Raw genomic sequence first — 22,761 nt, forward strand, 5'->3', positions numbered from 1 at the left:
GGGTGTGTGTGGACATGAGTGAGGGACAGTTAGATCCCGCAGGACCATCAGGGGCAGGTGGATTGGGCTTGCCTAGCCGGACAGCCTCTGCTACCATTGCAAACAGCCCTGGGGCAGCAGGCTCTACCACAGAGGCCACACCTTCTTGAAGGGGAGGGCTGCTATGACTGGGAGCCCAGCCTCACCTCCACCCAGGGTGCCCTCGGACACCACCTGGGACTCTACAGCCACCCTCTCCAGGGACCTGCTGCCTCGGCTGTGGTTCCATGGACACCGAGACTCCAGCCACTCTGGCCATGGGCTTCTGTGAGTTCTGAAGTGCTCTCCCCTCTGGCCAGCCCAACGCTTTAGCCCAGAGCACCACAACAATGCGAGCAGCAGCCTCACCCAGCCTGCCCCTGTCTGAGGAGCAGCAGCTGTGTGAGCAGCCTGCCTCCATCTGTGGAGCAGCAGCTGCACACAGCTTGCCCCCAGCCAAGGAGCAGCAGCCACATGAGCAGCCTGCCCCTGCCTGAGGAGCAGCAGCCACGTCAGCACGCTGTTCCCGCCAGCTGGAGGAGGCACCACTGCTGCAAGCAGCTGCATGAGCAGCGCCCACCTGAGGAACTACCACCAACTGAGGAGCAGCCGCTGCTGCGACCACCTAAGGAGCATCCACCACCCGAGTACCCGCTGCTGCCTGAGGAGCAGCCCCCACATGACTCAACACCTAGATCCTTCAGTGAGAGCAAAAATGGGGAGACATAGAAAACCCCAAAGGGAACACAGCACTGGTAACTCTTACGCAGCCAGCTCTGGGCAGTGAACTTCCACTGGACAGAGAGGCCCTATAGCCTCAGAGGCCAACCCCAGAGCACTGCCACCCAGAGGCTGACCCACAAACTGACTCTTTGCTAAACACAAAATAAGGCAGTCTGGGAAACAAATGCGGCCTGCTTTAAAATAAGGACTGTGGTTTACAACACAGAGGAACAGGGTATCGCAGGGAAACTCAACACTCTCCTGAATACCTGGCAGGTCTAAGGCGAGCCACACTGAAGAATAGAAGAACCGAAGGACCTTCACTACTGCAATATTTTTTTTTCTTTTTTCACCTTTTAACTAAGAAACCAATCTTTTTTCTTTTTTTTTCTTTTTTTTTCTTCTTTTTTTTCCTCTTCTTTTTTCCATCACCTGATTTTACCCTTTTAATTACTACCTTCTTATTTTTAACCAGCATTATTACTGCTACCATTTTACCATTTTTTTTAAAGTGCCATTTTATTTTCTCTTTATTTTATTTTGGGATTAGTGTTCTCCATTCTATTTTCATTGTTATATTATTGGTTGTTTCTAGTTTGCATTCATCTCCAGGGAGCTGTTGCTGGAATTTGTTGGGATTAATGGCTGTTCTATAGGAGTATTCTCCTCATATAAAAAAGTCTCTTCCCCTCTTCCACTTCATTCTCTCTTTTCGCTCTTTTTTTTTTCTTTTCTTTTCTTTTCTCGCTTTTACTTTCCCCCCTCCTTTTTCCCAATTTCATTTTTGCACTCCTTTTTTTGGTCCCTAATTTTCTTTTCTTTTTTCTCTTTTCTCTTTTTCTCTTCCTTCTTCCTTATCCCCTAATTCTCTTAATTCAGGTGGTCACCTTTATTTGGGGGTATTAATATCGTGAATATATTTGTGTATAGTGCCTGGTACGTGGTGCCTTGTTGTGCTGTATTTTGTGCCTTTAAAACAACGCAGCAGATCCAAGCAACAGCAACCTCCTGAGCACCACACCCTCTGCTGAGGAACAGCAGCTGTACGTGAAACCTTGCCCCACCAGCCAGAAGAGCCACCACAGCTGTGAACAGCACCCACCAGAGGAGCTGCTGCCAACTGAAGAGCAGCTGCTACCGCAACCGCCCGAAGAGCAACCACAGACCAAGGAGTCACTGCCACCAAGGGAGCAGCCACTGAACGACTCAACGTCTAGATATGTCAGCGAGATCAAACATGGGTAGACAAAGAAACCCCCAAAGGAAAGAGAAGGAGGACTCTCCAGAAAAGCAGCTAAGTAATACAGAGGCATGCAACATGACAGAAAAAGAATTAAGAATAAGGGTCCTAGAGTGCATAAACCGGATGGAGGAAAAAATCGACAACCTCTCCAAGAAGCAAGAAGAAACAGATGAAAAAATCGATAACATATGGAAGAAGCTAGAAGAAACAGATGAAAAAATCAACAACTTAAGTAAGACCCAAGAAGAAATGAAGAGTGATATAGCTGCAATGAAAAACTCCATTAAAAGTATCAACAGTAGACTAGGAGAAGCGGAGGACCGAATTAGTGATTTAGAAGACAAGGAAGCAAAACACACCCAAAACGTACTGCAATTGGAGAAAAAAATGAAAAGACAGGAGGAGAGCCTAAGGGAGCTTTGGGACAACATGAAACGAAACAACATACGAATAATAGGGGTACCAGAACAACAGAAGGATGAACAAGGATTAGAAAACCTATTAGAAGAAATAATATCAGAAAACTTCCCTGAGGTGGGGAAGAAAAAAGTCACACAAGCCCAGAGAGTCCCAAACAAGGTGAACCCAAAAAGACCCACACCAAGACACATCATAATTACCATGGCAAATGTTCAGGACAAAGAGAGAATCTTACAGGCTGCAAGAGAGAGACGGAAAGTTACATACAAGGGATCTCCCATTAGATTGTCAAATGATTTCTCAACAGAAACACATCAGGCCAGAAAAGAATGGACGGAAATTTACAAAGTGATGCAAAGCAAAGGACTGAATCCAAGAATACTCTATCCAGCAAGGCTATCATTCAAACTTGAAGGGGAAATAAGAAGCTTCACAGACAAAAAAAAGGCTAAGGGAGTTTATCACCACCAAGCCAGCAATGCAAGGAATGCTAAAGGGACTGGTATAAAAAGAAGAAATAAAAAGCTCAGAAAGAAAACAGCCACACAAAAACAGAAATGCCTACAAACAAGTACCTTTCAATAATAACTTTAAACGTAAACGGACTAAATGCTCCAAACAGGAGACATCGAGTGGCTGAATGGATAAAAAAACATGACCCATACATCTGCTGTCTACAAGAAACCCACCTCATTAGAAGGGACTCACACAGACTGAAAGTGAAAGGATGGAAAAATATCTTTCAGGCAAATGGAAAGGAAAAGAAAGCTGGGGTAGCAATACTTATATCGGACAAAATAGACCTCAAAGTGAAGGCCATAACAAGAGATAAGGAAGGCCACTTCATAATACTAAAGGGATCAATACAACAAGAAGATATAACCCTGGTAAACATATATGCACCCAATGCAGGAGCACCCAAATTCATAAAAAAACTCCTGGAAGATATCAAAGGAGAGATCGACAACAATACAATCATAGTAGGGGACTTTAATACACCACTGACAGCACTGGATAAGTCCTCTAGACAAATAATCAGCAAAGATACAGCAATCCTAAATGACTCACTAGATCAGATGGACTTAATAGACATCTTCAGAACACTTCACCCGAAAGCCAGGGAATATACATTCTACTCAAATGCTCATAGGACATATTCAAAAATAGACCATATATTGGGTCACAAGCAAAGTATCCCCAAATTCAAGAAAATTGAAATCATAAAAAGCGTCTTCGCAGACCACGATGGCATAATATTAGAAATAAACTACAATAAAAACAACCCAAAATACTCAAACACCTGGAAGCTGAATAGCATGCTATTAAATATTGATTGGGTTACCAATGAAATCAAAGAAGAAATTCGAAACATCCTGGAAACTAATGACAATGAAAACACAACAATCCAAAACCTATGGGACACAATGAAAGCAGTCCTGAGAGGGAAGTTTATAGCTCTACAGGCCTATCTCAAAAAACAAGAAAAAATGGTAGTAAATCATCTAACTCTACAACTCAAAGAATTAGAAAGAGAGCAACAAGAAAACCCCAGAGTGAGCAGAAGGAAGGAGATAATAAAGATTAGAGCAGAAATAAATGACATAGAGACCAAAAAAACAATACAGAAAATCAATGAAACCAAGAGCTGGTTCTTTGAAAGGATAAACAAGATTGACAAACCTCTAGCCAGACTCACCAAGAAGCAAAGAGAGAGGACCCAAATAAACAAAATCAGAAACGATAGAGGCGAAATAACAACAGACCCCACAGAAATACAAATGATTGTTAAAAAATACTATGGACAGCTCTACTCCAACAAACTAGACAACCTGGAGGAAATGGACAAATTCCTAGAAAAATACAACATTCCAAAACTCAATCAGGAAGAATCTAAAAATCTCAGCAGGCCAATAACTATGGAAGAAATTGAAGCAGTCATCAAAAAGCTTCCAGCAAACAAAAGCCCAGGACCAGACGGCTTCACAGGGGAGTTTTACCAAACATTCAAGGAAGAACTAAAACCTATCCTCCTCAGACTACTACAAAAAATTCAAGAGGAAGGAACACTTCCAAGATCATTCTATGAAGCCAGCATCACCCTAATACCAAAACCAGGTAAAGACAACACAATGAAAGAGAATTACAGGCCAATATCCCTCATGAACATAGATGCCAAAATCCTCAACAAAATCTTAGCAAATCGGATCCAGCAGTACATCAGAAAGATCATACACCATGACCAAGTAGGATTTATCCCAGGGATGCAAGGATGGTACAATATCCGCAAATCAATAAACGTGATACATCACATAAACAAATTGAAAGAAAAAAACCACATGGTCATATCAATTGATGCAGAAAAAGCATTTGACAAAATTCAACACCCATTTTTGATAAAAGCTCTCAGCAAGGTGGGAGTAGAAGGATCATACCTCAACATAATAAAAGCCATATATGACAGGCCCACAGCCAACACCATACTCAATGGACAAAAACTAACACCATTTCCCCTAAGAACAGGAACAAGACAGGGATGCCCCCTCTCACCACTCCTGTTCAACATAGTACTGGAAGTGTTAGCCATTGCAATTAGGCAAGAAGAAGAAATAAAAGGCATCCAAATTGGAAAAGAGGAAGTAAAACTGTCCTTATTTGCAGACGACATGATATTATACATACAAAACCCTAGAGACTCCATCAAAAAGCTACTGGACTTAATACATGAATTTGGCAATGTAGCAGGATACAAAATTAACCCCAAGAAATCCGAGGCATTTCTATACACCAATAGTGAACTTTCAGAAAGAGAGATTATAAAAACAATCCCGTTTACCATCGCACCAAAAAAATTAAGCTACCTAGGAATAAACTTAACTAAAGAGGTAAAAGACCTCTACTCAGAAAACTACAGGACGTTGAAAAAAGATATAGAGGAAGACATAAACAGATGGAAGAACATACCGTGTTCATGGATTGGTAGAATCAACATCATTAAAATGTCCATACTACCCAAAGCAATCTATAAATTCAACGCACTTCCCATTAAAATACCAACGGCATACTTCAGAGATCTAGAACGAACTCTCCAAAAATTCATCTGGAATAAAAAAAGACCCCGAATAGCTGCAGCAATCCTGAAAAAGACCAAAGTAGGTGGGATCTCAATACCAGATATCAAGATGTATTACAAAGCCACTGTTCTCAAAACTGCCTGGTACTGGCACAAGAATAGGCATATAGATCAATGGAATAGAATAGAGAACCCAGAAATCGGCCCGAACCAATATGCTCAATTAATATTTGACAAAGGAGGCAAGAACATACAATGGAGCCAAGATAGTCTCTTCAATAAATGGTGTTGGGAAAATTGGACAGATATATGCAAGAAAATGAAACTAGACCACCAAATTACACCATACACAAAAATAAACTCAAAATGGATGAAGGATTTAAATGTACCACAGGAAACCGTAAAAATTCTAGAAGAATCCAAAGGCAACAAAATCTCAGACATATGCCGAAGCAATTTCTTCACTGATACAGCTCCTAGGGCACTTGAAACGAAAGAGAAAATGAACAAATGGGACTACATCAAAATAAAAAGCTTCTGCACAGCAAAAGAAACCATCAACAAAACAACGAGAAAACCCACTGTGTGGGAAAACATATTTGCCAATGTCATATCTGATAGGGGCCTAATCTCCAAAATTTATAGGGAACTCATACAACTTAACAAAAGGAAGATAAACAATCCAATCAAAAAATGGGCAAAGGACCTAAATAGACACCTTTCAAAAGAGGACATTCAGAAAGCCAAGAGACATATGAAAACATGCTCAAAGTCACTAATCATCCGAGAGATGCAAATCAAAACAACAATGAGGTACCATCTCACACCTGTCAGACTGGCTATCATCAACAAATCAACAAACGACAAGTGCTGGAGAGGATGTGGAGAAAAAGGAACACTTGTGCACTGCTGGTGGGAATGCAGACTGGTGCAGCCACTATGGAAGACAGTATGGAGTTTCCTTAAAAAACTGAAAATGGAACTCCCATTTGACCCTGTGATCCCACTTCTAGGAATATATCCCAAGAAACCAGAAACACCAATCAGAAAGGATATATGCACCCCTATGTTCATAGCAGCACAATTCACCATAGCTAAGATCTGGAAACAGCCTAAGTGCCCATCAGTAGATGAATGGATCAGAAAACTGTGGTACATCTACATGATGGAATACTATGCTGCTCTAAAAAGGAAGGAATTCTTACCATTTGCAACGTCATGGATGGAACTGGAGAGCATTATGCTAAGCGAAATAAGCCAGTCAATGAAGGAAAAATACCACATGATCTCACTCATTCATGGATAATAGAGACCATTATAAACTTTTGAACAATAATAGATACAGAGGCAGAGCTGCCTCAAACAGATTGTCAAACTGCAGCAGGAAGGCCGGGGAGGGTTGCGGGGCAGGAGGTAGGGGGGTAAGAGATCAACTAAAGGACTTGTATGCATGCATATAAGCATAACCAGTGGACATAAGACATTGGGGGATAGGGGAGGCTAGGGGACTGTCTAGGGCGGGGGGATAAAATGGACACATATGTAATACCCTTTGTAATACTTTAAGCAATAAAAAATAATAATAATAATAAAGGAGTATTTTATGTAAAAAAAAAAAAAAACAAAACCCAAAGGAAGAAAAGGATGACTCGCCAGAAAAGGAGCTAAGTGAAACGGAGGCATGTAATATTTCAGAAAAAGAATTCAGAATAAGGGTCCTACAGTTCATAAACTGGATGGATGAAAAAAATCAACAACTTATGTAAGAATCAAGAAGAAATAAAAAGTGATGTAGCTACAATAAAAAACACCATGGGAAGTTTCAACAGTAGAGTAGGAGAAGCAAAGGACCGAATTAGCAAATTAGAAGACAGGGAAGCAAAACACACCCAAACGGGAACTGCAATTGGAGAAAAAAATTAAAAGACAGGAGGAGAGCCTATGTGAGCTTTTAAACGAAGCAAAATACAAATAACAGGGGTGCCAGAATGACAAGAAGAGGAACAAAGGTTAGAAAACCTATTTGAAGAAATAATTTCAGAAAACTTCCCTGATTTGGGGAAGAAAAAGTTCCCCAAGCACAGAGAGTCCCAAACAAGATGAACTCAAAAAACCCCCACACCAAAACATGTCATAATTATGATGGCAAACATTCAGGACAAAGAGAGAATCTTAAAGGCTGCAAGAGAGAGACAGAAACTTACATACAAGGGATCTCCCATTAGATTATCAAATGATTTCTCAACAGAAACACATCAGGCCAGAAAGGAATGGAAGGAAGTTTACAAAGTGATGCAAAGCCAGGGACTGAATCCAAGAATACAGCAAGGCTATCATTCAAAATGGAAGGGGAAATAAGAAGCTTCACAGACAAAAAAAAAAAAAAAAAGGCTAAGGGACTTTATCACTACCAAGCCAGCAATGCAAGACATGCTAAAGGGACTGGTGTAAAAAGAAGAAATAAAAAGGGAAGAAGGAACACGGGCACAAAAAAATAAAGATGGCTACAAACAAGTACCTATCAATAATAACTTTAAACGTAAACGTACTAAATGCTCCAATCAAAAGACATTGAGTGGCTGAATGGATAAGAAAACATGACCCATAGATATGCTGTCTGCAAGAGACCCACCTCAGAACAAGGGACTCACACAGACTGAAAGTGAAGGCATGGAAAAATATCTTCCAGGCAAATGAAAATGAAAAAAAAGCTGTGGTAGCAATACTTATATCTGACAAAATAGACCTCAAAGTGAAGGCCATAACAAGAGATAAGGAAGGTCGCTTTATAATACTAAAGGGTTTGATACAAGAGGATATAAGAAAATATACAGGCATATATTTTGTACAAAAAAACCCCACAAGATGGATAAACTGAAAACTAATGAGGTTGATTGCCTACAGGAGGTGGTGATAATAGGATGGAGAGAAAGGGAGATGGGAACAGATTGAAAGAGGGGCACTTCTCTGAATACCTATACCTTTTTGTATAGTTCAGATTTTTAGAGTCATGTTAGTGTCTCAAATCCTCAAAAAATGAAATCACTAAGGCTGGGAGCGGGGGTGGGGACTCCCAAATGTAATATAGCATGTGACCCATCTGCATTTTTAAATAAATAACTACACTGAAAGGGAAAAAACTAACTTTTGAACACAGTATGTTGACTACATACTCTGAGGCTAAAGACCAAAAACCTTCAAAAAACCTGGAAACCAATATTCAACTCTAGTTAACATGTTTGTTTTTCACAGAGGAATGGGTTATAATTCTGAAGCTACTTTATGTGTATTCTAGGACTGAGAAAATAGATATATTGTGGAGAATGAGAGCCAGGTTTCTCACTGTTCAAGGGAGTTACAAATATGGAAAAATGAAAGACAAGAATTAACTTGGTGGTGGAGCCTGGCCCTCTGGCCCCTCGCAGAAGGAAAGGGTACCTATTATCATGGAAAGATTAACAACCTTGTTGCAGAAACCAAAGGTGCCAGCCCTTTGAACACCCCTAGCCCTTTGTATACCCACAAGCCTTTGCAAACCCCCAGCCTGTATTACCTATACACTGCCCACTTTGCATACACATTCTTATCCCTTTTGCCTACTTCCCCATGTAATCTTTGTCCTTCTACTCAATATAAGCAACTGGCTTATGGTGGGAGCAGAGCAGATTTTTGTGGATGACCTACTGCTCTCCCAAACTGTTGATTATTGGAATAAACACTCAGATATGATTCAAAATAATTTTTACTATATATAATTTCCTGGCTCTATGTTGCGAGGGCCTAAAAGCAACAATGCAATAACACCATACTAATAATCCATATCTTGTTCGTTTAAATACCAGTCTCCACTAAAAGGAACCAGGGCTCTTTGTAGAAACAGGTAAGTCCAGAAAAGGTACAAGATGTTCTTTCAGAAAGTGCTCAAAATAACACAGAAGACAGCTTGAAAAGGCTCCTAATGACCAAATATGGACCATTTTGATAATTAAAATAATTATAGTAATGGAATAAAATAAAAATTCATGAGTTCATATTTATACAAATAAATGAATTAATTAAAATATACAGTGGGGAGCACTCGTCCTTACAATAGAATTCCAACTAATAAATGTAACAAGAATTATAAAATTGAATTAGAAAAATTACCATTTGGCAACTAATGTAATAATTGTTTTAGGCAAGAAGTATGCATGGATGCTAACACTAGTTGATAAGAGGTGGTGAGAAACAAAATATTTTTATAGCATCTCAATGTCTCTCCATATAAAATATTAATTACAAAAGGAAAAAGAGGAACTTTAATCGTGGAGAAAACACAGACACCACTTTAACCAAATGATCAAAGTTAACATCATCACTCATGAGAAAATTTGACATCATATGCCTCCTGGCACGATGCACCAAGGAAAAAAAATGACATCACTTCTGAAATTTTTCTGCCAGAAATATGTATACTCAAAAATGTCAAAGTTATAGAAGACAAAGACTGTAGAATATTGCCTTAAAGGAAAATAAAGAGATGACAATTTTATAAGCAATGTGTTATCTGGACCAGATCAGAAAAATAATTCTTTATTTTATTTTGACATAAAGTACATTTTGGGGACATTTGAAAAAATAGGAATATGAGCTGTAAATTAGATAATAGTATTATATCCATGTTAATTTTTAGGTTTTGATAATTATACTATGGTTATGTAGGAAAATATACTTGTATTTATGAAATACACACTAAAATATTTAGGTATAATGGGACATTAGGTCAGCAAGTCACTCTCACATGGTTCACAGAAAATGGTAACAATATGGATACAGAGAGATAAGGAATGACAAAGTACCCTGGCCGGTGTGGCTCTGTTGATTGGGTGTCATCCCATGCCCTGAAAGTTTGCCAGTTCAATTTCCAGTCAGGGTATATACCTAGGTTTCCAGCTCCATCCCAGATAGGGGGTGTGGAGAAAGTAGCCCATCAGTTCTTCACTCTCACATCAATGTTTCTCTCTCTCTCTCTCTCTCTCTCTCTCTCTCTCTCTCTCTCTCTCTCTCTCTCTCTCTGCCTCTCCATTCCTTTCTCACTCTCCCTCTAAAAAAAAAAGAATGGTAAAGCAAATGTGGTAAAATGGTAACATTTCTGGAGTCTGGAGGCAGAGTTTGAAGAATTCTTTGCAACTTTTCTATAAAACTGAAATTACAAAATAACTTTTTAATTATATAAACTTAAACACATAAAATGGAAAATTATGGCTAATAGGATAAAGAACAAAAGCATGAAAAGAAGGGCAGGTCAGTCAGTGGCTCTTGGATACAGGCTTCCTACTTCATGCTTGTGCCAAGGTTCTTGTAATCTGTAACAATTTCTAAGGATCACTGCTTTTGCCAGTAAGTGCAATTGTCTCATATTTATTGTGCAATGGATAATGTCACTTTAGCTGAGTAACATGAATCCAAAGATCAGTCCTTTAGAGTTTGCTATGATAAGGTCCTTTTTGTCTTCTTTTTCTTCTTAACAAGGTCTAAGTTTTTCTCATATTGCCAGAATACCCAATCATCTGGTCTAAGGTCATTTAGAAGCCAGATAGGTGGCTGGCAAGGGAATGTGGCCTATACCTATTGGTGATAAGACTGAGTATACTGGGTTAAGACTTTACAACATTTAGTCAACTCAGCCTATAAGAGGTTGAATCAAGTATAGGTGGAGAGATTCCTAGTCACATGGGCCTGCCTACCTGCCCTGCCAGTGACCAATGCATAGCAAGACAACTTATGAGTTCCTGAAGGGGAAGAACACAAAGTTTTAAGAGCCAAGCGTAGTACTTAAGGCCATGGCAACTCAAATGTGTCTGATGATTTTAGCTAATAGGTTTTAATATTCCTCTTGTTCTCTCCACTTTTCTAGGTAATTGAGAGGGTTAAGGGCAGTAAGACTTCTACATAAGGGGCAACACTTTACATAGTTCAAGGATAATTACCCCAGTAAAATGTTCCTCTATTATTAAACAACTAAGTTGGAATATCCTACAAAGAGAATGTGATCATAGATAGTAAGAGTGCTGGGGAGTTTCCCCCATTGGACAAGATGGTGCAGAGAGGGTTCTTACACTGAGTGCTAGAAAGATGAATGGATAAGGCCTGAACCCACAAAAAGCTAGCAAGATAATTGGATAGAAAAAAAACACCTCTCCTCTCTATCCCTCTAAGACCCCCTGGGCTTGAGCAGGAAGGGAATAATCTTTGAGACGGAGTGAGATGAGATTGGTCTTTGAGATGGGAGTCCACCATTCTCCCAGGTTGTGTGGCTCCTAAATAAAACCTCTTTCCTTTTGCAGCAGCACCTGCCTCACCAGTTTGGCTTTCTTTGTAGTGGGCAGCTGAACCTCTGTTTTTTTTGTTGGGTTACAGTTTTTGGTGACTCTGGTGGGACAGTGTGGACCTTGGTAAGTCATGGAGGGCTCAGGCTGGGGTCCCGCTGCCTGTGGCAGGCCATCCGTGGGAGAGCAGGTGGACTCCAAGACTAGGTAAGTCAAACTGGGGTGGACACCAGGGGTCCTCCATCCTGCTGCTTGGACTTTGTGCCATTTGGGCTCACTTCAGTCTAGTTAGGACCATTTACATTACCAGTTGCTCGGTTATCCCTGCTGTTTAGGCTTCGTGCCATTTGGGTCTGGTCAGGACTGCTTGCGGTATCAATTGGAAGGAGATAAGACGTTAGGACTTGCTTGTGAGCACTCATTTGGAATAATGGAATTATGGATCCAATTTTTGTTCATATGTTCCTACTTTGTCTGGGGTCTTGCTATGGTTATGGTTTGGGGTTTATAGTTTCATGCATCAGGGGTTATTGTGTTTCTACTTCTAAAGGGAGCCCACTGTGCTGAATTTTAGCAGATCGGTCCATGTACAGCTGGGATCCAGTGACTAAGAAGGAACTGGTTTTCTAGTGTAACACTGCTTGGCCTGTGTATACTTTAGACTATGTGGGAAAATTACTACACCATCATACAATTGGAATTGTTTTGCCAATGGTGAGAGAAATGGGACAAAACCCCTTATGTCCAAGCCTTTATGTCTTTACACAATAAGGATTCTGCAAAGAAAGGGAACAATTAATGATGCAGAGAAGGGAACTGGCTTCAAAAGCCCTCCCTGATAGTAAGACACAGGATGAGAAGGAACATGAGAAAATGAGTCTCTTTAATGCCCTGAACCCAGGGAACCCAGGATTATCAGCAGGAAGATTTTCCCTGCCACCACCTCCACTGCTAGATATCCCTGAGATAGGGCCAGAGGGGGGACAACCCCACCCCATATGATGAAGGAATGGTCTCCCCCTTCAAGACCCAGCAGAGCATCCAATTTGGTCAGGGAGCATCCCTGTCCAGAACAGGACAATTCCCTTTGAGGCAATACCCTACAGGTGGAATAAACCTAGAAACCAGCCCGCTGGCCACTACTGAGCCCGCACTCCATTTTCCACTTCAAATTTACTGATTGGAAGAATTCCAACCCCTCATATAGGGAGGATCCTCAGAAATGGTAGATCTTATTACCTTTATTTTTGCCATTCGCCATGCAAACTGGACAGATGTACAGGCTCTCCTTAATAACCTGTTAACGACAGATGTAAGGCAGCTAGTTATATATAAGGCTGATGAAGAGGCTGGTTGCCTCCATCAAGAGATTTCCAATGGGACCCCCAACCTATCTGGGGCAATTCCCTTGACAGAGCCCAACTGGGACCCGAATAGCAGAGACCTAGTGCATATTGGAAGAACTTAAGAAGGAGTGCCTGAACAAGAGCCTGAATATGATAAGGCCATTCAACAGAAACAAAGCCAAGATCCTTTAGAAAGGATCTATTAGGCCTATCGAAAGCACACTGATGCTGACCCACAGGAACCAGAAAATTTCCAGATGGTAGACATGACTTTTATTGGGCAAAGTGTCCTGGATATCAGAGGAAGCTCCAACATTTAGAGGGGCTGTTAGGAATAAATCCCCCTCAGCTGGTGGACATAGCCTTGAAAGTTTACCATGCCTGGGAAACAAGGAAATTAAAGCAGGCTGCCATTTTCTTAGAAACAGTGCAGGGAAAACAGAAGGAGAGGTGGGACCTGAAAGAAAAGGGAAAGACCCACTCACTAAGCACCAATCAATGCACATATTGCAAAGAAGGCCTTTGGACAAAGGACTGCCTGGAACTCAAAAATAAAAATAAAAAGGATAGAAACCCTTGTGGAGAAATGTTAGAAAGGAATGATGAATCTGATGACAAACGAGGAGGCCCTAGATACCTCCCGACCTATTACTATTTCCCCACAGGAGCCCTGGGTACAATTGACAGTGGAAAACAAGTTAATTGACTTCCTCGTGTATATGGGAGCTACACATTCGGTGCTAAATATAAAACTACCAAGAAAAGTTCAGCTGCAGTGATGGTTACTGGAGTGACTGGAAAATTACAAAAAATAGGCATTCCTTCAACCTCTAGAATACCAGCTTAGGGATCAAAAACTTACACATAGTTTTCTCTACATGCCAGACTGCCCCATTCCATTGTTGGCCTGAGATTTACTTTGTAAATGACATTCACAAATAGCCTCTTACCCTGAGAAGCAGCAGCTATGCTCAGGAGCCCCGCCGGAACATGCTCTCCAGCTCCAGGTGCTCCTGACTTGCTCTGAAGAGCCCGGAGGTGAACTCTTCCCACCTGAGATCTACAAACAGGTTGATTGAGCTGTTTGGGCTGATGGAACCCTGGGTATGGTGGTTAACATCCAGCCCATAAAAATTAACCTAAAGAAGGGGCATATATCCCACAGAAGAAACAATACCTCCTTAAAAAGGAAACTTTAAAGGGAATTCAACCAGTATTGCAGAAATTCTTAAAATCAGGATTAATTCAGCCATGCCAGTCTCCCTATAACATCCCTATTTTTCTGGTCAAAAAGTATCACTCTGATGACTAACCTCGGCACAAAAGGCTGAACTCATAGACCTCACCAGAGTCTTAGAATTATCCCAGGGAAAGAATGTTGACTTCGACACTGACTCTAAATATGCCTTCATGGTAATCTAGGCCATGGGCAATATGGAAAGAAAAAGGGTCTTAACCTCAGGGAATTAGGACATCAAAACATACAAATGAGCCTTTCCTGTGGGAGCTGCTGGGTTGAGAGGAGTGTAGCCTTCTCAACCCCCCACCCCCGCCCCCCTCCTCCCACCCCTTCTCCCCACCCCCTGCCATGGCATGTGCTCGTCCACTGATATCTGTGTACTCTGACAAGGATAAACATCTGGCAAAAATAAAAAATGTCACTTTGCCTACAGTGTTCAAGTCTCCCAGCTGACCAGATACTGTGAACTTTGTTCACACCAACTTGTGCAAAAACAATAGACAGCCCTATGATATCAGTGAATTGGCAAGTCATCAAACCAGTGCTGAGTCTGGGGTGCTGGCAGAGCTGTGGCTTGAATTCCTAGAGTCCAAGGTGGTGGAACTAATCGTTCTGGCCAGGGTGCTTTTGGAAATATGTGTCATGGGGCCACATGTTTGCACCAACCAAAACCTGGCGCCATTGGAACCCAGAGTGAACACAACACAGAAACATCATGCCATCTGCTCTGCCCTAGCTGCCTCAGCCTTACCAGCACTGGTCATATCTAAAGGTCACTGTATTGAGGAAGTACCTGAACTTCCTTTGGTGGTTGAAGATAAAGTTGAAGGCTACAAGAAACCCAAGGAGGCTGTTTTGCTTCTTAAGAAACTCAAAACCTGGAATGAGAAAAAAAGGTCTGTGCTTCTCAGCAAAGGAGAACTGGCAAGGGCAAAATGAGAAACCGTCATAGTATCCAGCGCAGGGCACCTCGCATCATCTACCATGAGACAATGGTATCATCAAAGCCTTCAGAAACATCCCTGGAAGTACTCTGCTTAATGTAAGCAAACTGAACATTTTGAAACTTGCTCCTGGAGGGAATGTGGGCCGTTTCTGCATTTGGACTGAAAGTGCTTTCCACAAGTTAGATGAGCTGTATGGACCTTGGTATAGAGCTGCCTCCCTCAAGAGTAACTGCAACCCCCCCCATGCATGCGATGCTCAATATAACCCTTAGCAAAATCTTGAAAAGCCCAGAGATCCAAAGAGCCCTCCGAGTACCATGCAAGAAGATTCACAGTAGAGTCCTGAAGAAGAAGCCACTGAAAATCTTGAGGATCATGTTGAAGCTAAACTCATATGCAAAGACCATGCGCCGGAACACCGTTCTTCGCCAGGCCAAGAACCACAAGCTCCGGGTGGATAAAGCCAAATCAGATGAGAAGGGGGTTCCAGGCAAGAAGCCTGTGGTCGGGAAGAAAGGACAGAAGACTGTGGGCCTTAAGAAGCAGAAGAAGCCTTTGGTGGGAAAAAGGCTGCAGCTACCAAGAAACCAGCAGCTGAGAAGAAGCCCGAAGAAAAGAAACCCACCACAGAAGAAAGAAGCCTGTGACGTAAACTTAAATTTGTTTATTCCATAAAGTCAAATCACTTTGGACAGCTAAGTTTTGAATAAAAATATGATTAAAGGCAAAAAAATAACATGAAAATTAGATTTTTAAATTGTTAGAAGCAGTGAATCTACTGAACCAGATTGCCATAGTGCACTGCCCAGGACACCAGAAGAAAGGTTTCCAACAAGCCAGGGACACCAAACTGCCCATAAAGCAGCAAGACAGGCTTCCTGAGGGCTGCCACTTCTTGGATCTTTAATTTCCCACCTGAACTTATCAGAATTTAAAACCCAATACACAGAACCAGATGAGGACAGGGCCAGTGAATGGGGATTCTCTAACACTGACCCTAATTCTGTATGGAAGATCAATACTCATACTACGATCTTACTTTCTGAAGCTCTAGAATATCCCATTCTCAAACACCTACATGAAGGGACCCTTATAGAAGGGATGCTTTAATGACCTCATTAGACCACATTTGAAGGGCCCTCATTTACAAAGAACCATTCAGAAGATTATCCAAGCCTGGCCAGTGGTTGAGCATCAACCTATAAACCAGGAGGTGACAATTCGATTCTCAGTCAGGGCACAGGCCCGGGTTGCAGGCTCGATCCCCAAGGGAGGTGTGCAGGAGGCAGTTGATCAATTATTCTCTTTCATCATTGATGTTTCTATCTCTCTTTATCCCTCTCTCTTCCTCTCTGAAATCAATAAAAATATTTTTAAAATTAAATATGTAACTGCCATTTGACCCAGTGATTTTACTTCTAGGAATATATCCTAAGAAACCCAAAGCATCAATCAGAAAGAATGTATGCACTCTTATGTTCATAGCAGCACAATTTACAATAGCTGAGATCTGGAAACAACTCAAGTGCCCATCAGTAGATGAGTGAATAAAAAAGCTGTGGTACATTTATACCATGGATACTATGCAGCAGTTAAAAAGAAGAATCTCTTACCCTTGGAGACAGCATGAAGGGACCTGGAGAGTATCATGCTAAGTGAAATAAGTCACTCAGAGAAAGACAAGAATCACATGATCTCACTCATATGTGGAATTTAGTAACAAAATAAACTGATGAATGGAATGGATCCAGAGACATGGAAGCATGGAGCAGAGCGCAGAATCTCGGAGAGAAGGCGAGACAGGATGGGTGGGTGGGAGGTAATCAACCAAGGACCTTGTATGCATATATGCATGGCCCATGGACACAGACTATGGGGTGGTGAGGGCCTGAGGTGGGCTGAAGGGGGTCAATGGGGGAAAAAAGAGATTTAAAAAAGGAAAAAATATATATATATTAAAAAATTATCCAAACCTGTCATATATGTGCCAAAAACAATCCTAAGACAGAACATGCCCCAATAGGAAAGGGAATACAATATAAAGGAATATGCCCACTTGGGGACTGGCAAGTTGACTTTACACAGATGTCTAAAACCTTAGAAAACTTTTAAATTTCATTATTTTTTGTAGACACTTTTTCTGGGTGGGTAGAAGCATATGTCCCTAGAACTGAGAAGAAAAGCTAACTAAGGTAGAAAAATTTCTACTCAAAGAAATAATCCCTAGGTTTGGACTTCCTTACAGCATTCAAAGCAACATTGGACCCTTATTCACTCCAGGAATCACCTAGAAGATAGGACAGGAATTACAGATTTAATGGAAACTACATGCATCTTGGAGACCCCAATCTACCAAAAAGACTGAGAAAATGAACCATACAATAAAGAAGACCTTGGCAAAAATATGCCAGAAAACACATTTGAAATGGGACTAGGCCTTCCCTATTGCCTTGCTCCGGGTTAGGCTAGTGCCCCGAAGTGGGCTTAAATTAAGCCCCTTTAAAATAGTTTATGGGAGACCCTTCCAAGTTCCTGTTTTAGGGACACCCCCTTTAGATTTATAACACGAATCAAAAATCAAACAACATGTACAACATCTAGGGCAGACACTAACTATTTTGCAAAAGTTTGCTCATTGCAGGTCCATCTACCTGTCTGATGAGCCCTTACACTTGTTCCAGCCAGGAGATAGAGTCTAATAAAGACCTGGAAGACTCAAGGTCCTGAACATCAGTTAGCTGAGCAATGGACTGGTCACTATGATGTCCTGCTGACAACACACTCTTCCCTAAAACTCACGGGAATCAAGCATGGGATCCATCACACATGGATAAAGCAGGTGCCACCTGAGGAAAACTCTGATCTTGTTGCTGCTGTTGATACTGCAAGGGAAAGCTGGACCTGCACTCCTGAAGGAGGTTTAAAATTCCTCTCTTGGAAAAGGACAATGCCTCCCATAGCTAATTGACAATGTTACTTTTTATTTTATTCCGCATTTCCCAGATAATGGCTTCCTCAGCAAATTTATTCTGCTGTTGTGTGTGCCACCCAAAGCCCTGCTCAGGATTAGATCATGGGGATCTGTTAGTCTCTCCAGTTTCTGATTTTACTACAATTTCCCCTGTACTACTAGGCATACCCCTCACTGAACACTTGATTGTCTACACAGTAGGTCTTACTTTGGAAGCTCATTGGCAACACCGTCTCCTGAAATATGAAGCAGTCTACCAGCTTGGCTTGTTCAGCAGTGCCATCCTCTACACACCGTGTATGCTGCCTTCCAAGGACAGCAATCCTCCTCCCTCACGTAAAGGCTTCCCTTTATTCTTTTTTGTTGCTGTTGTTAATCCTCACCTGAGGATATTTTTCCACTAATTTTTAGAGAGAGTGGAAGAGAGGGGGAGAGACAGAGAGAAAAACATTGATGTAAGAAAGGCACATTGATTGGTTGCCTCCGACACGTGCCCTGACCAGGGCCAGGGATCAAGCCTGCAACCAAGGTATGTGCACATGACGGGAATTGAACCCGGGATCCTTCAGTCCATGGGCCAAAACTCTATCCACTGAGAAAAACTGGCTAGAGTGAGGCTTCCCTTCTTCTTTTAGTACATAGTAAGAATCTCCGGAGCCAGGGATAGGTAAGACTATGCCCTGTGACAGATGAATGAAACTACAGAAAATGAGATCTTTATCCATTTCCCCTTGTAAGATTAGAAGGATCCAAAGTTTTGAAGGAGGGAGAAACCAAGATGGCGGCATAGGTTAACGCCGGAGATCGCTGCCTCAAACAACCACTTCAGAGATATAACTAAAGGACAGAACGGACATCACCCAGAACCACGGGAAGGCTGGCTGAGTGGAAATTCTACAACTAGGAGGAAAGAGAATATCATACCCAGACTCAGAGGAGGCATAGTGCTGAAGTGAAATACTCAGGTGCGGAGTGTGCGCACGGAGCGGGCTGGCGGCGGAGGGCGTGGTTGTTGTTTTCAATCGGGAGGGAGTTTCAGACTCTGAGCTCCAGATCCGGGCGAGTCTCTGGGGACCGAGACTCAAACTGGAGAAACGGGACTGTCTGGCTTCGGTCGGAACTCGAAGGCAGCTTTCTCTCCGAGGTTTGCAGCCATTGCTGGGGCTCTGAGAGGCAGAGTCCCTGGGGAAGGAACTGAGAGTCGCCATAACTGCTTGTTCCGCCCGCCCTGTAGATCCCCGGGGACCTGCCCCGCCCAAGCCCTGCGCAGAGCCATTTGCCGGATAGCCTCAGGCAAACGCTAGATTAGCACCGCCCTAGAGATCCAGCACAGAAGCCCTCCCACTACAGACACAGCAGACTATCATAGCCAGTTAGCCTGGAGGTCAAATCACCCCGGTATTGCCGACATCAATCAAGGCTTAAAGGCAACAAGACTGCGCACAAAGACCACTAGGGGGTGCACCAAGAAAGCATAAAAAATGCGGAGACAAAGAAACAGGACAAAACTGTCAATGGAGGATATTGAGTTCAGAACCACACTTTTAAGGTCTCTTAAGAACTGTCTAGAAGCTGCCGATAAACTTAGTAAGGCCCTCGAAAAGACTGGTGAGACCGCCGATAAATGTAGTGAGATCCTCAAGAAATCTAATGAGACCCTCGATGTTGTGATAAAGAACCAACTAGAAATTAAGCATACACTGACTGAAATAAAGAATATTATACAGACACCCAACAGCAGACCAGAGGAGCGCAAGAATCAAGTCAAAGATTCGAAATGCGAAGAAGCAAAAAACACCCAACTGGAAAAGCAAAATGAAAAAAGAATCCGAAAATATGAAGATAGTGTAAGGAGCCTCTGGGACAGCTTCAAGCGCACCAACATCAGAATTATAGGGGTGCCAGAGGATGAGAGAGAGCAAGATATTGAAAACCTATTTAAAGAAATAATGACAGAAAACTTCCCCCACCTGGTGAAAGAAATAGACCTACAGGTCCAGGAAGCGCAGAGAACCCCAAACAAAAGGAATCCAAAGAGGACCACACCAAGACACATCATAATTAAAATGCCAAGAGCAAAAGACAAAGAGAGAATCTTAAAAGCAGCAAGAGAAAGAAACCCAGTTACCTACAAGGGAATACCCATACGACTGTCAGCTGATTTCTCAACAGAAACTTTGCAGGCCAGAAGGGAATGGCAAGAAATATTCAAAGTGATGAATACCAAGAACCTACAACCAAGATTACTTTATCCAGCAAAGCTATCATTCAGAACGGAAGGTCAGATAAAGAGCTTCACAGATAAGGAAAAGCTAAAGGAGTTCATCACCACCAAACCAGTATTATATGAAATGCTGAAAGGTATCCTTTAAGAAGAGGAAGAAGAAAAAAAAAGGTAAAGATACAAATTATGAACAACAAATATGCACCTATCAACAAGTGAATCTAAGAATCAAGTGAATAAATAATCTGGTGATCATAATAGAATCAGGGACATAGAAAGGGAATGGACTGACTATTCTTGGGGGGGAAAGGGGTGTGGGAGATGCGGGAAGAGACTGGACAAAAATCGTGCACCTATGGAAGAGGACAGTGGGTGGGGAGTGAGGGCAGAGGGTGGGGCGGGAACTGGGAGGAGGGGAGTTATGGGGGGAAAAAAATGAGGAACAAATGTAATAATCTGAACAATAAAGATTTAATTTAAAATAAAAACAAAAACAAAAACAAAAAAAATAATAAAAAAAAAACAAAGTTTTGAAGGAGGGAATTGTTATAGCAGGGAGTCAGTCAGAGTGCCAGGGAGTCTCCCCCATTGACAAAGATGGTGGCAAGGGGAAGTTCTTTCACTGAGCTGCCAAAAGCTAGAAAGATATGTGAATAGAAGAAGAAAAAAAAGCCCTTCCCTCCCTATCCTTATAAGATGCTCAAATTTGAGCAAGAAAAGGGATGATCTTTGAGACAGAGGGAGATGAGATTGGTCTTTGAGATGGAAGTCCATCATTCCAGGCTGTGTGCCTCCTAAATAAAACCTCTTTCCTTTTGCACCAACACCTGCCTCATGAGTTTGGCTTTCTTGGTAGTAGGCAGCCAAGCCTCTGGCTTTTGTTCAGTTGTAAGAATACAAAGTCCACTGTTAGTTTCTTAGTCACTGTGAGTGCTGTAACTTTTGACAGGGGGATGCTTCAACTCATCCAGAAAAGAAAAGTGTGCACACACTATTACCAATAAATATTCTTAACTCGTAAAGGGAAGTAATTGTGTGAGGTCTCTTCAGAGATGTTCCGAGGGTCCCTTAGGACACGGTTCTAATATAAATCCCACCTTTATAAGTTTCCTGGCTTATACTGTTCACAGGTGAGGCATGCGCTGGCCATGTCCTTTGTTGTTTCTCCACCAGTGCTTAATATCATGACCAACTTTTCCCCTCTGTGGTAGTAAGCGTCCACTTGAAGTTTTCTGGTGTTACTGGAGGCTGTCCTCATAGATCTTACAAACAATCTTGTGCATATATGATGAAATTCTTGAGCTTCTCCATAGGCTTATCTGTGTGTGTGTGTGGGGGGGGTGTCAATTTTTTAATTGATTTTGAGAGAGAGAGAGAAACATTGATTAGTTGCCTCCCGCATGCACCCGACCAGGGATTGGGCTGCAACCTGGGTATATGCCCTACCCAGGAATTGAACCCGCTTCCTTTTGGTGTAGGGGACAATCCTCCAACCAACTGAGTCACACCAGCCAGGGCTTATCAATTTGTTTTTTAAAGAAATGACTGCTCCATCTTGTGCCAGAAGTAAGAATGTGCTCAAAGAATGTCAGGCACAGAAGCCAGATTAAAGGAGTTCCCACTAGCTAAATCTGGCCATCAAAATAACAGTAGTAATGGATTATAATCCATTGAATAAAATCAAAATTAATGGATCCATATTGACAGAGATAAATAGATAAGGGAGAAGGAAAGACCCTATAGTAAATGTTAAGTAATAAATGCAGAAGGGATGATAGAGTTTAAAAATCACTATCTGGCAATCATGATAATTTGATTCTAGCAAGAGCCATCAAAGTACTGTAAGGAGCAGGATATTTAAAAAATGTCAAATAATCTCTCCACAGGTTAGTTATTTATTACAAAGGGGAAAATAGTAACTTTACAGTAGAGAAACTTAGAGGACATGTCTAGGACTTGGGGATCAAAGTTAACATCACTAATATGGGAACAAGCCACAATCTCCTGCCTATAGGATCAATGAGAACACAGCGTCTTCTGAGGTATTCCTGCCACCTATGCATAACCTGAAGCTAATGAAGTATCAGACAAACCCAAATTGAGGGACATTCTACAAAATAACTGGCCCCAACTCTTCAAAATGTCAAAGTTGAGAGGACAAAAAAAGACTAAGACTGATCCAGATGAAAGACAGCTCAGGCCCTGACCGGTTTGGCTCCGTGGATAGAGCATCAGCCTGCGGACTGAAGGG

The 22,761-nt window shown here is 41.8% G+C and overlaps 1 pseudogene; it reads left to right on the forward strand.

Annotated features, from left to right (window-relative positions):
* Positions 1-14,716: 14,716 nt before the first annotated feature.
* Positions 14,717-15,962, forward strand: LOC118668814 (annotated as a pseudogene).
* Positions 15,963-22,761: the final 6,799 nt, after the last annotated feature.

The sequence above is a fragment of the Myotis myotis genome, unplaced genomic scaffold, assembly GCF_014108235.1.
Source record: "Myotis myotis isolate mMyoMyo1 unplaced genomic scaffold, mMyoMyo1.p scaffold_m19_p_1, whole genome shotgun sequence".
Lineage (NCBI taxonomy): Eukaryota > Metazoa > Chordata > Mammalia > Chiroptera > Vespertilionidae > Myotis > Myotis myotis.